Here is a 15,781-nt window from a genome sequence, read left to right as displayed (position 1 = left end):
ATAACTGTTCTTTTTGTATAGAACATTAAAGAACACATTCGAATACAAAATTCTTCGGAATATTGAGCTATATGAATCCAAAGAATAAATTGCAGTAAATTATGTACAATTTAAAATAACAAAATGACAAATCCAATCCGCGAACGGTATTCGGAAATTGTGTCACTCATAGAAGAAGTGTTATCCGTGGAAAAAGTTTATAATGTTCTTTAAAAGCACGTAGAAGATAGACAAAACAGAACCCGATGACTACAAAAAAAGCAACGTTTATAAAATATCGGTATTCATTGCTTTTGCTTTAATAAGGAGAGCCTTTATGTATTGCTCCAACATATATATGACAAGATAAAAGAGCTGGGTAAAATTAAACGTTGTTGTATCCTTATGATATAAAACTACTGCAATTGAAAAATTGATAAAAAGTTATACGGAGAATAGAAACAGAATGGTAACAAGAGAAAACAAAATAACTGAGTTTATGTGTATAACAACAACATGACCGATGTTTTTTTCAATACTCTTTCCGCCCTGTGGGCCCTAAGAGGGCCTCTTATAGCAGACCCATTATGGGTTCGCCCAGGTCCACAATGGGGCGGCCCGGTGTGAGGGACGGGGCCGACATATCCGAACGGACCACCACCGAAAATTCTTGGAGATCCCTTGATCCGTCCGGATTCGATCCCGGGTCTCCCAGAGCGGTAGGCTGCCATCCGGCCGTCAAACATGACCGATGTTATGAATGAAATAGAGGACTACAAAGACTCCCAGTTTGTTGACAAAAGAGTGACCACCATTTAAAGCCTTGAAATGATAAAGTTACAAAAGGAGAGCAGGCTGGAATATACAAAATACTGTATAAAAATGAACAATTGGATTTGAGAAAGAATACATAGTGTTACAAACAGAAACCTTAATAAACTTCTTAAAGAACATATGAGAACAAAGCTAGTGAAAATCATTTAATTAGTAAAAACTTGATTTAATTTTATAATTTTTGTTTTGTCAAAAACTCAGAAGAAAGAAAAGTTCCAAGTTCCGTACAGTTAATGTTGTCTTTTGTCTTTTTATTAAAATAATAACAAAAATATTAAAAAATTGGCGTCTTGCTGGTCATTGCATACTCTGTCTGAGTTGTCCTTATCAGTATTCCTGTTTAGTAAGTTAACTTTCAGTTAATATAACTATTTTAAGTTAGTAATAAGTTATATTTAAGATAGCTATAAGTTAATTCTAAGTTATCAGCATATTTGCTGTTTCTCCTGGTTGTTTCTGTTACGTTGTTTTGCTTCTTATATGTCTTGGTAATATAGTTTCTGTATTATTTTCGTTACTTCATTTTTACCCAATTCAAGGGTATTAAACGAATTTTGCAATTTGATAGAAATATTTCTCCCTCGATACTTCACTAAGATTTTCAATCATTAGTTGTTATTAATTTGGTAAATTTACTGATTTTTGTTTGTTTCAAGCTATGCACTGCTAATTCATCTAAATTCAAGTTTCTAATATGGGATTCCAAGATACTATTTTAACAACCATAGTAATTTTTTAATTTATATCAATGTCTGTAATGTTATCAATTTAATATAGCATCAATTAGGTACTATAAATCTAACCAAACAACGAAATTATAGACAAAAACTTTAAGAAAACAACAAATATACTCCATCTGCGCAACAAAGCTACAAAATTCGACCGAAAATATATTTTTTAATATATACTTTTTTACACCCTTTTCAACCCCTCAGGGGTGGAATTTTGAAAATTAATTTCTTAGCGGTTATCTATGTCAGTATAGGAATGCACTGTCAAAATTTCACCTCTTTAGGTTCAGCGGTTTTTTTTTCTGGGCGATGATGATTCAGTCAGTCAGGACATGTAACTTTATATATATAGATGAGGATGTTTGTTTGTTCGCTATGTACTCTTAGGCTCTGGAACGTATCTTTCGCGGTATCGCGGCAATTGATTTATACATAACTTATAACATTTTTTTTTTTTTTACTTTTCCGGCTGTTATATTGAACAGAGAAAAATGAAACTCTGGATTGAACAATGACCCCAAGATTTTTCATTTTTGATTCATAAGATCTTGAAGCGTCGAAAAGAGCAAAAATATCGAGTTTTTTAGTATGTCTGTGTCTGGAGGCGGCTGGATTTTGTCTACCCACTTGAAGCTTAGCCAATGCTGCGTCTTTTGTCGAGATTTTCTGAAATTTTGCATGGAGGTTTGTGTCTTAATAGATTGGTATTAGTAAATTTTGGTGGTTAAAGATTGAAGGAGTGGGGAAATAAAAGGGTGTCGACTGGAGTCAGATTTAATCAAGATCTTACTCGTTATTAGCATTTACAATTTTTTATAAAACTCATCTCTCTCATAATAAATGGAGAGGATGGCCTATAGAGTAAGCCGAAAACGTTAGTTTTCAATAAAACTATCTCTGCAACAAGAAAGGTGTCTTGTGATAAAGCTAATATAATATATGTCTATAGTGAGATGTTGAATAGTTTTATATTAAGTGATGTATAAACAATATACAGTATTTCAACCGTTTGTACTTATATATATAAATAAGTTTGTGCGCTGTAAATTTCATTTTTATACTTTTATTTATTAGAAAAAAGCATTATCTTTAAAAAGTTAAAATAACCCTGTTTCTAATAAATATTATTTTAATAAAATAATCCTTTCTGAAATATTTCAAACCGATTAATATATTTACGTAACACGGACGTAATAACATGATGTGATCGTAATACGTCACGCGTTTTAAAAATATATTCTAACAATACCTAACAAATTGTTGCAATGTATTGTTCGTTTTTTCTATTGTAGGTGACCATTGTAAGGACAGAAGACGCCGACGAAAGGCGGAGAAATCCCGTTCGGCTGAAAACAGGAGTATCGGACGGGGCGAAGAGGGGTCTCTGTGTCACGTTTCTTTAAGGCCCGTTCGAGTAAAGAGGCCGACGGGAGATGGAGAGCCCTCCGAGTGTCCCGCATGTTTAAGACCCGCTCGGGTGAAAACAGAAGACACTGAGGAAAGGCGGAAAAGGCTTTCTGTGTCACGTTTTATTAAATTTCGCGCTGAATGTTTTGTTTTTGTTTATTGATGTTCGGTATGAGTTTGAAGTAAATTTTGTGGCCCTAACATGCTTTTTATTATGATCTGGAATCGTAGTGGCTTTTTTTCTTTCATTGTTACTAGTTGTTTTAAAATCGTATCTATTAGTTTAGATTAGTGTTTTTCAACGGAGGCGATATCCCCCATGTGGACGTTTTTCCATGTTGAGGGGGCGATTAGTAACAATTTATATTTTGGGTGGCAAAAAGAATTTTCTGGGCGATATAGTAAAACATTATATTAATATTAAGAATAATCAGATATTTTATTCGTTATATCTTACAATAATTAAACAAATAACATTATAATAGTCACTAGTCTATTCAATGCCGTACGAATTTGTCGTTTGCCTTGGCCCTCGGCATCGAAATTTTGATGTGAAGGGGTGATACTACGTAACGGTTTTATTGAAGGGGGCTATACCACGTTGAAAGAGGGCGATGATTCGTTAGGCGTTGAGAAAAACTGGTTTAGATAGTAACAATACGGTGAATTTCGAATAGTTGAATTTGATGTATTCAGAGGAAATTATAAATATTTTCATTGTGTGAGTTAGGACGAATGAAACTCGACAAGTGATGTCAGTCGCTTATANCTTGGCCCTCGGCATCGAAATTTTGATGTGAAGGGGTGATACTACGTAACGGTTTTATTGAAGGGGGCTATACCACGTTGAAAGAGGGCGATGATTCGTTAGGCGTTGAGAAAAACTGGTTTAGATAGTAACAATACGGTGAATTTCGAATAGTTGAATTTGATGTATTCAGAGGAAATTATAAATATTTTCATTGTGTGAGTTAGGACGAATGAAACTCGACAAGTGATGTCAGTCGCTTATGAAGTTGCATTCTTTTCAACTCTTGGTGGAATTCTGAAGCAGCCACCTCCACGTGGTGAGTTCTGTGTTGTCGTTCGTCTGCAAATGACGAATGGCAAGCGAAGAGCTGCTTGTTTCTTTCAATTGATAATAAGAAATGAAAACATGGCAATAAAAACAGAAATTACAAAAGTAATTAAAGTTAGGAGAATTAAGTATCTAACTTTGGTATAAATCGCTTTTAATTTTATCTATGTAGTGTTAATTCCTTTGGCTTAATCGTAATTGTGAACAGGGCAGTGCCGTGCTATGATGCAGAGATGCGGCCGCATCAGGCGGCACCGTAATGGGGCGTGATAAGCATCATTTAAGGTGTTTCATAAGCGGCATTTAAGAGGCGGCATTTCGAAGACTTGCATCATACTGAGAAAATCTACCGTACGGCCCAGACTTCTCTCGACAAATGTATATGGTAGTCCTATCGTCCGATCGCACGGTAGGAAACACCACGCTAATTAATTAAAAATAATTATTTAGTGTTATTAAACATTCTATAAGTACTTTAAAATAATTTAATTTGTTTATTTACCTTCGCTGGTAGCCTTCGATGTTAAATGTATCTGCCATTTTCTCGACGAATTTTCCGTGAGTCAATGCGTGACGTTCACTGAGTCACGTGATGATGGAACGTGCGCCGCAACGATTTTCTCTTGGAGTTAAAACGTAAATCGTGTACTTGTGTTCGCCGTATAGAAGTAACGTTTGAACTTGGGCCGCAACTTCTATTAAGAAGTTGCGGCCGAAGTTTTCGACGCGAAAACGTGAACGTCGGACGTTCTGCGCCGCCTTCCTGTAATCCTAGAAGTTTGACAATGGCGTTTGGAACGTCGAGCATGATTCCACTGACGTTCCAAATGTAATTGTCAAACTTTTAGGCTTACAGGAAAGCGACGCTGAACGTCCTACGTTTATGTTTTTGCGATAAAAACGTCGGCCTCAACCTATTAAATGGAGAGATTGCGGCGCAAGTACAAACGTTACTTATACACGGCAAACAGACGTATAGGTTTTAAGTCCAAGAAAAATTCATTGAGGCGCTCACAACATCACATGACTCAGTGAAGTCGCGCATTGACTCAAGGAAAATTTGTTGAAAAAATGGCAAATACATTTAACATGGAAAATTACTAGCAAAGGTAAATAACAAATTAAACTGTTTAAAAGTATTTATAGGANAAAATATCTAGAATAAAATAAAATTAATTAATAGATTTAAAATTAGGAAATATAAAATAGTTTCATTACGTAGGTTAGGAATAAAAGTATGATGCAATGACGAAAAACTTTTCGTCAGGAAGAACTCGAAAACATCTGGCAACTTGTTCGTACGAAAGATGGCTCCTGTTTAGTTTATTATTACACAAGGAGAATCGATTTGTTAAGTTTTTATTAATTAGAAGAAAAGATTAAAGATGAAAGGCAGAAAAGTAGAAGTATCCATCGAAATTAAACGTGACATAGAAGTTTTTATAGAAGAATTAAGATTTAGGTAACTATATGCTTAAACAGCTGTGTCAAATACCACCTTCTTTATTATTCGTATTCATCTGGGTACAATTAAACTTCTGACTGAGACGGTTGGGCCCTTATCAGAGCTGTAGATTATTGTTTGTTCGTACAGGGGGGGTCTATAACTTGGGGTGGAAAATCCTGTATTCAGAGTTATTTAATTACATATTCAGAGTATAGTTTTAAGGAGGAAACTTTTTCCTCTCCACCCAGCGGTCCAATGCCGTTAAGTGCACCATGGTCATCAAGGATCCAGCTAAGCCCCAATGCAGAGAGTAGGATGGTGAGGGACTAACCTAGACATGGCCAACATATGGCCCGTCTAATGAAGTTATGTGACCCGCCATCAATCTTTCAATATTGGCTACTCAAGTCCGAATATCTTTGTGAAAAATTCTCTGAGACCTAAAGAAAAAAAAAAAAAAAGGTCAACAACTCACTGTGCTTCACTCACTAGTCTTTTAAAACATCAAACTTGACAATGCTGACATTGATTTATAAGCAGCATAAAGAATGCTATAAGCCTGTTTTTGAACTATAAAAACACTTTATCTTGATAGTTCTTTACAGTATTAAATGGTACAAGCATTTTTGAAAAGTAGGAATGACATGATCCATATATTAATTATTCTTATTTGCTTTTGTACAGATTAAGTGATTTATCCTTAAAATTACAGTGTACTTTCACATCAATGTTTGTTACAATTTACTTACATTTATAATTTTTTAATTTAAGTTTTGCCCAAAATGATTTTTAAAAGCTTTATAATTATTTACAATTGTATATTGAAAATGTAAATTATTNTTTATGATTTCTCAAAATTCACATTTTTTATTAGAAAACAGTTTTATACGTTTTAAGACAATTATAAAGATATCATTTTCAAGCTTTTTATCTTATAATAATAATATTATAAAAGTTATCTCTTTTTACTTGTTACCAAAGTATAGGTACACATTCTAAACTTAAATAAAAATAAATTTTAAATACTTTTAATATTTGGTTTCACCCCCTTTGGCTACAACTGCTTGAAATTTTTCGACCTGTCTAAATTTCATCCCAGGTTCCCCAGAGCAATAGGCTGCCATCTTGACCACTCAGCCATCTGGCACGAGCCCAAACCGTTAGGAGTTGAAACTTGAAATTTGGTACACAGTTACGGTACGTCAGAAGAATGTATACTAAGAAAGGATTTTTCGAAATTTCCCTCCCCCCTCCGTACGTGAGAGGGAGAGATATGAGGATTACGCTGAAAAACTCTGCTTCTACTGTACTACAGTATTTTAGATGCAGTTTTTTGCGAAAAATCGAAAATATTTTTAGACTTATCTAAGAATTTTTTAACTAGACTCGGAAAAAAAGACTTAATTTTTGCACCTCGATGAAAACGAATAAGATCAGCTATATAACTATTAACTATAAAGGTTATCTCACGTAAGAGTTTATCACACTGAATGACCAATCTAACACGTTTTAAAATTCTTTATTCCTCTACTGTACACAATTTAAAAAAATTTTTAAATGTGTCCGTTAATGCCTATAAGCGTGCACGAGTATAGTCATATATATATGACTATTCACTCATACATATATATGCGTGTGTGTGTGTGTTAATTAAGCCGTAAACCATAACCTAGTCTACAGTCGACCCCCCTATAACATTGTTGATTATTCCGTTTTATATGAATACCACATTGTACGAGTAACTTAAATTTTACAAATACGTGAGCCGTTCACTGCCCGGCACACGTATTTGTAAAATCTAAGTGACTCGTACAACATGGAATTCATATAAAACGGAATAATCAACAGTGTTATAGGGTGTCGACTGTAGTATTTTTAATATACAATAAACAACAAAGTAATAATTATTACTACATCAGAACGAGTTAATAAAAAATAATAATAACTTAAAATATGAAAATAAACTTAAATATATTTTATAAATTTACTGACGAATAAATTTATTGTGGAACGGATGTCGTCACTTTCTACGAAAGAGTCGACAGTCAAATCTTGAATCTTCGTAAGGACTATTTTCTTTGACTTTTTTGAGATTTCAATTTTTCTCTTAAGTTTACAACCGACTTCCTTTTTCCAACACAAAAATACCTCATTTCCTTGTAATAAGTCTGCGCTGTTATTCAAAGTCAGCCTGTCAGGCATGTTGATTAAGTGGCTTTATTGAATCAAATCTCTAATCTCAACTTTACATGTAGATGGTTTCTTTGCAATTAAAAGTTCCGTCAACACAGACAGCGATGAATATATGGCACTCAGAAACTAAAACAATATTTAAAAAATTAACAAACAGTATATAAACATAAATAACAACACGGTTTCGACAACAACAACAAAAAATTATTATATAGGCTACGAATTAAGTTATTAATACGGGTATTATGAATAATGTCTAGTCATTATGAATAATGACAAGCAAAAAAGGGGGATTGTAATAAATTTCAGGTGTTAAAACATAATTTATCAGATTGACCGGTCATTATGAATACGTTGAGAAGTGATCATCCTACATCGCTACCCAATCACCACTCGCATCTGAGTTGCAGTTTAGTATCGAATTTTAAATATATGCGAGTAGTAGTTAATCTTGTACAAGATTTTAATTTCACTGTTAAAATGGTGTTTTCTTTTTTGAATGAGGTAACGATTAGGCCTATGATAAGAACAATCGCTTCAACAACCGATTACACAAGTTAATCGCAGTAAAAAGCCAGAACAGTTGAATTTTAAAAAATTCAGTGTATTTGTCAATGATACAAAAAGTGAAAGAGTCAAAAATAAAACTGACATCAATGTTACCAGTAAAATATTAGTGTTTACGAATATATGACGTTGTAACTAGCGGAAAAATAAAAAAATTAATTGTGCCTATAAAAGAAGGTAATTTGATTAAATATCACGTTTACACTGAAGAAATATTTCAGATATTTCACGATGTCCATATTTCTATTGGCCATAGTGACAGAAATAGTACGAAAAAAATTAATGTACGAAATATAAAAATATTACAAAGGAAATTATCATAATTTATTTTAACTCGTATGAAATCTGTCAGAAAAAACAGAATGATCCTAAGAAAGGCTTGGTAGCTAAACCAATTTTAAGTAATGAAATGAACTCGAGATGTGAGGTCGACCTCGTAGGTATGCATTTCTAAGCCAATGAGCAATATAAATTTACACTCGCATCTGACTAAATCCGCTCAACTACGACCGTTAAATACCAAAAGGGCTGAAGATGTGGCTTATGTTCTTTTAGACATTTTTACAATTTTTGGTGCACCGAGTATTCTACAAAGCGATAAAGGCAGAGAATTCGCCAACAATGTCATCAAAATATGGTCCGTGTTGACTATTGTGCATGGAAAACTCAGACACTCACAAAGTCAGGGTTTAATAGAAAGATGTAATCGAGACGTATAAAATATGTTTAGTTCTTGGTTGGAGACTAACAACACTAACAAATGGTCGAAAAAGTCAGGTTACATTATGTATAACTGATGAAAAATCCAGAGCATCATGCTGGTGTGAACTTCAATCCCTATAAGGCCATGTTTGAAATAAAGTGAAAAATTGGACAATAGATTTTATACCCAACGAAACGAGCGGAACAATAATAAGAAGGAAGATCTAGTGATTCTTTTATCTAACATCTATGACAAAGCAAATCAAAGTTGCTTACTTGGAATGATCAGGTACTGTCTAAGGCAGTGGTTCTCAACCGGGGGTACATGTACCCTAGGGGTACGAGCGTAAATCGAAGAGGTACATCTAACTTTCATTATAAAATGACATATGTTAATCAATTTGCTGTAAATTATTAACACAAGAAACAAGAAACGACAAAAACTTGCTTTAAAATATACCAGTATGAACACTGATTTCCCTTTTAACAGTCTAAACAATTTGTTTATCCACTTGATTTACCCGTCTATTTGTGCCGTTAGTGCCGAATGAACTTGTAGTATAGTAAAATTACGGTTTAACTAAGCATTAATTTTAGAATAGAAAAAAATTTTTTTATTTTATTCTATAATTATTGCTCAATGAGATTGGGACTTTTTGTATTTTTACTGGAGTACTGGTATTAGGAATAACGAAGCCTGGATTGTATCCATACCATGCAATGCATGTTACTGCATGCACGCATTACTTGATATTTAGCAAATTTAGACATTACGTTTGTTACAAAAATTGAAAGATTTATTTATTGTTCTGCACGATATAAATTCACAGCCATTACATTGTAAGTACACAATTATAATCTCTATTTAACAACATATAAACCAAATTTTGAAAAAAATTGCTAAAAATTTATTGCAGCAAATATCCCATTAATTTTTGTTAAAAATTATTGTAGAATAATTTAAATTTTCTTTATCGTTAATTATAATAATTTATTTTTAGGAAATGTAATTTATGCATGTATGCATGTATTCTGTGATTTTATATAATATACTTATCAAATAATAAATAAATGTATGTACCTGATTAAATTTATTATTATTTACGTAAAATAAGTAATTCACTTTTAGTTATAATTAATTAGAATTTTTCAATGGCACTCAGTTATAAGGGTAATAAGGGCTGTATACATTTAACGCAGTAATTATAAAATTTACATACAAAAATATAACAGGTACTTGAGAAACAACTAATGGGCTAATGGGGTACATCAACAAAAATAGTTGAGAACCACTGGTCTAAGGTAACATTATAAAAGATTATTTTATAATGTCACCCTCACATAGCAATATAACTGATCAAGTATAAAGATCTACATCGTCTTCTTCTGAAAAAGATCTAATCGTACTGGTTTTCAGAAACTTTGGTTATTATTAGTATTACAGAATCGGTAAATGACAAAAAAAAATCTCCAAACAGTTGATACAAAAATAGAAGTAAAAATAATAATTGTGTTAAAACAAGAGATTTGTCTAATCTTAAAAAGCAACCAGAAAAATGATTAATACATCGAATTCCAAACACTCAGCAGCTACTGTTGATGATACAGTAAGGATTCGTGTAGATCAGGGCTTCTTAAACTATGGGTCGCGACCCCATTTGAGATCGCTTAGCGAAATCTTGGGGTCGCGAGATTTTAATGCAAAATATTGAAAATAATTTCAGAGTTTTAAAATGGCACGCTTTGTGTCACTTCTGGTGCAGCGAGACAACGATTCAGCAACACTGATTGTAGTGTGAAATAGTGTAGTGTTGTCGCTTTTCAGTGTATTCAGTTGTCTCTGTTCCATTGTAACATAAAAGTGAACTATGGTAGTACACCATACTTGTTTATGCAAATTTGTATATCTTTATTTTATATTTTTTTTTTGGGTCGTGAAAAAAATCACAATCATAAATGGGGTCGTGAAAAAAAAAAGTTTAAGAAGCCCTGGTGTAGATGATATAGATCTGGCCCGCAATGATGGAAAAATAATTTAGGTGTCGTTCTTCCGGTTGAAGATAAAAATCTTTCCACACTGGTATCAAACATGGAATATTAAATCTACCATATACCAGAAAACAATCTACTGTTTGTAAACAAAAGTTTATTTCTGTTGCAGATGTACTAGGAGCAAACATTTCGCTTAGAAAATATCCATGAATGTCATCAATTTCTGGAGGCCAAGAATATAGTCGATGCTGCTGCAAGATTAGATGCAAATCTAATAAATGCAATTGCTATAAAGAAATTTAATTCACAATGACATCAAAATCTTACTTACTCGAATAAATAAACTAAAACATTTATTTTTTTATATAATTTATACGAAAAATAAAATTTCAAAAGTTTCCTATAAAGTTCATATTTTCATGAACTAAAAATTTGTTAATAATACTTTTCGTTAACACGAGTTTAATTAATACAGTTAATAATACAGTACAGCGTCGTTTATCCGAAAGCTGGTTATCCGAAACGTCCGTTATCCGAAAGCATTCCAGTCGGAAAATTTAAATTTTCGCTAGTGCTGTGGCGCTGCAATCTTCAGCTACCCAAATATTTTACGTTTTTGATACTAAATTAACATCTGAAGTATAATTTTTTATTGTTTTTATATTTTTCAATAAATTTATTTTGTTTGTACAAAATAAAAAAATAATTTTTAACGATACAATAGTCTTCGTTAGGCTTAACATCGACGAAAATTCAACGCGAAGCGACACGCAACGGAGAGAAATTTCAACATGGGATAAATTAATATATTTTTTCGTACATGATTCGTTATCCGAAAAATAAGTTATCCGAACCACCCCAGTCCCCAATTGATTCGGATAAACNTTAAAACATAATTTATCAGATTGACCGGTCATTATGAATACTACTATTACCTAATCGGGAAAAGAGTTATAATACGTCGGAAAGTGAGCATCCCACATCGCTACCCAATCACCACTCGCATCTGTGTTGCAGTTTGCTATTGAATTTTAAATTCATGCGACGAATAATTGATCTTGAACGAGATTTTAATTTCACTCTTAAAATAGTTTCTTTTTCGAATGAGGTAACGATTAGATCTATGATATGAACAATCGCTTGAACAACCGATTAAACAAGTTAATAGCAGTAAAATGCCGGAACAGTTGAATTTTAAAAAATTCAGTGTATTTCTCAAAGATACAAAACGTAAAAGAGTCAAAAATAAAACTGATTTGTATGTTATCAGTGGAATATTAGTGTTTACGTATATATGACGTTGTATCCAGCGGAAAAATAAAAAAATAATTATTATGCCTATAAAAAAAGACAATGTGATTAAATACCACATTTACACTGAATGAAATATTTCAGATATTTCATGATGTCCATATTTCTATTGGCCACAGTGACAGAAACAGTACGAAAAAAAATTAAGGTACGAAATATAAAAATATAACAAAGGAAATGATCATAATTTATTTTAACTTCTATGAAATCTGTCAGAAAAAAACAGAATGATTCTAAGAAAGGCTTCGTAGTTAAACCAATTTTAAGTAATAAAATGAACTCGAGATGTGAGCTCGACACAGACAGCGATGATATCGTAGCGATGACTCGTAGATATGCATTCCTAAGCCGATGAGCAGTATAAATTTACACTCGCATCTGACTAAATTCGCTCAACTACAACTTTTAAATACTAAACGGGCTGAAGAGGTAGCATATGTTCTTTTAAACATTTAAACAATTTTTTGTGCACCGAGTATTCTACAAAGCGGTAACGGCAGAGAATTCGCCAATAATGTCATCAAAATATTGTGCATGGAAAACCCAGACACTCACAAAGTCAAGGTTAATTAGTAAGATATAATCGAAACGTAAAATTTATGCTTAGTTCTTGGTTGAAGACTAACAAACAGTCTAAAAGTTTGGCTTCGTTTTGCACAACTAATGAAAAATCCAGCACTAATACTGGTAAAAACTTCAGTTACTATAAGGCCTTGTTTGAAACAAAGTTAAAATTTGAGGTAAAAAATTTTACACCCAACGATAATAAGAAAAAACATTTAGAGACTCTTTTATCTAAAATATAACGACTAAGCAAGTCAAAGTTGCGTAATTTGAAGGATCAGGTACCATTTAACGTAACATTATAAAAGGTTATTTTATAATATCTCCCTCATACAGCAATATAACTTATCAAGTTCAAAGATCTACATCGTCTTCTTCTGAGAAACATCGAATCATACTGGTTTTCAGAAACCTTGGTTATTATTAGTATTACAAAATCGGTAAATGACGTAGAAAAACTCCAAACAGTTGATACAGAAATAGAAGTGTGTTAAAACAAGAGCTTTGTCTAATCTTAAAAAGCAACAAGAAAAATGATTAATACATCGAAATCCAAATACTCAGCAGCTACAGTTGATGATCCAGTAAGTATTCGTGTACCAGATGTAGATCAAGCCTACAGTGATAGAAAAAATAATTTAGGTGTCGTTGTTCCGGTTGAACATAAAAACCTTTACACACTAGTATCAAACATGGCATATTAAATCTATCATATACCAGAAAACAATCTACTGTTTGTAAAGAAAAGTTTATTTCTGTTGCAGATGTACTAGGAGCAAACATTTCTCTTAGAGAATGTGTAAGAATGTCATCAATTTTTGGAGGCCAAGAATATAGTCGATGCTTCTGCAAGATTAGATGCAAATCTAATAAATGCAATTACTATAAAGAAATTATTTAATTCACAATGACATCAAAATCTTAATTTCCCGAATAAATAAACTAAAAACATTTAATTTTTCATGTAATCTATACGAAAAATAAGATTTCAAAAGTTACCTTTAAAGTTCATATTTTCATGAAGTAAAAATGTGTTAATAATACTTTTCGTTAACACGAGTTTAATTAATACAGTTAATAATACTTAATTTTAATAAAATTACGAGCTGTTTTTAGAATACTTTCAAATAATTCACAAAATTAAATAATTTGTAATGAAAAAAAGTGGAGATTTTTAATCAAATTGTCCAAACAAAATGTAGCTGTATTCATAATGTCTGGTCAATTTAATAAATTAATCAATATTTATCAGACTGTGCGCCCATTTTAGTCATTATTCGTAATGGCTGGGCATTATAAATAATGCCCTATTAATCACTTGGCCCATACTATATACACCTAATAAGAGTTACATGTTTAATATGATTCTTCGAATAAAATATATTTGTAAACTATACACGCAGTTATAATAGATGTTTTTACAAGTTTAATGTAGTCAAACAGAATATATTGAACGAACTTACTCGAATGAAGAAGTTTTTCTTAACATAAAAGAATCCGCCGATGCTTATTCCAAATGGAGTTTTACCATATCTTTTCATAAAGTTCAGCATCTTTAAAATAATTTTTTGAATTATATTAAATTTATAGACCGATAGAAAAGATTTGAATGCATTTGTATTACCTTCATTTTGGTTTCTAATGGTAAATCAGCAGAACACAATTTGTCGATTTCGATGAATTTCCCATAAAGCTGAAAAATTTTAAATTAATATCATTAACAAAAATTGTAAAATTGGTATATAAACTCTTATAAAATACATTGTAAGTGATCAATCAGTTTCAATATTATTTTATACTAGCAGATACGCCCGGCATTGCTCGGACAGAAAGTAACGATAGCGAAGATTAAGATTATTACATTATAGCCAATCTTACCCGTTTTCATAAAATGCATGAATTAGGTCCCCTGTTTCCAGAGTAATTAAAGAATTTTTACATGGGTCTAAAAATATGTTCGATTTCTCACAAAAACGCATAAAACCGCATCTGTGACTGTAAATCTTGCACGTTGCTTTCTCTTAACACTTCTATTCTTAACACTTCCATTGTTAAGGAATGCACCTCTTTCATCCCCACGTGTTACCCTACTAAAACGCAGTTAAAAATTGCACCTACAGCTGAAGAGTTAACACCTACCGCTGAAGATAATTGCCGAGAATCAAACGAACCATTTTCAATTTGATCAATTTTCTGGAGCATTTACAATCGTTCTATAATCGAACCAATATGCAATAACAAATTCGAATTTAAAACGGTTCGAACATTTTTAAAATTGAAATAGATAAAAATATTTATAACAATGTCTGAAATGTTATCAATTAACATTTTAGACATTTGTTATCAACACCTAAGTACTCAATGAAGACTAAATGTAGTTGAAAACAAAAAATCACATCTAAAATAGTAGAGTAGAAGCCGTTTTTCCGGTTAAGCCTTAATGCTCTCCCTCACCCTCCGCGGGAGAATTTCTAAAAATCCCTTCTTAGTGTGCATTGCCATGACTTACCCTACTAAAATGCACATAAAAACAAAAAANCCCGATAAAAACTTAATGCTCTCCCTCACCCTCCGCGGGAGAATTTCTAAAAATCCCTTCTTAGTGTGCATTGCCATGACTTACCCTACTAAAATGCACATAAAAACAAAAAATCGCATCTAAAATAGTACAGTAGAAACCGTTCTTCCGGTTTAGCCTTAATGCTCTACCTCACCCCCCGCGGAAGAATTTCTAAAAATTCCTTCTTAGTGTACATTGCCATGGCGTATCCCACTAAAATGCAGATAAAAACAAAAAATCGCATCTAAAATAGTACAGTAGAAACCGTTCTTCCGGTTAAGCCTTAATGCTCTCCCTCACCCTCCGCGGGGAAATTTCAAAAAATCCCTTCTTAGTATGCATTCTCATGGCATACCCTACTACAACACAGATAAAAACAAAAAAATCGCATCTAAAATAGTACAGTGGAAGCCGTT

General features: G+C 32.5%; 1 long non-coding RNA gene across 1 annotated transcript; it reads right to left on the bottom strand.

Moving 5' to 3' along the window:
* Positions 1–7,598: 7,598 nt before the first annotated feature.
* Positions 7,599–14,498, bottom strand: LOC111632550. The gene is made up of 3 exons (XR_002757878.1): positions 14,430–14,498; positions 14,269–14,358; positions 7,599–7,795 (listed from the first exon to the last, which is right to left on the bottom strand). It is a non-coding gene; the product is annotated as an uncharacterized LOC111632550 (long non-coding RNA).
* Between the last annotated feature and the right edge of the window lie 1,283 nt (positions 14,499–15,781).

Source organism: Centruroides sculpturatus, unplaced genomic scaffold (assembly GCF_000671375.1).
Source record: "Centruroides sculpturatus isolate CEXI.00-Female unplaced genomic scaffold, Cexi_2.0 scaffold674, whole genome shotgun sequence".
Taxonomy (NCBI): Eukaryota; Metazoa; Arthropoda; class Arachnida; order Scorpiones; family Buthidae; genus Centruroides; species Centruroides sculpturatus.
The sequence above is the reverse complement of the archived record's forward strand: the minus strand, read 5'-3'. Positions and strand labels throughout refer to the sequence as shown.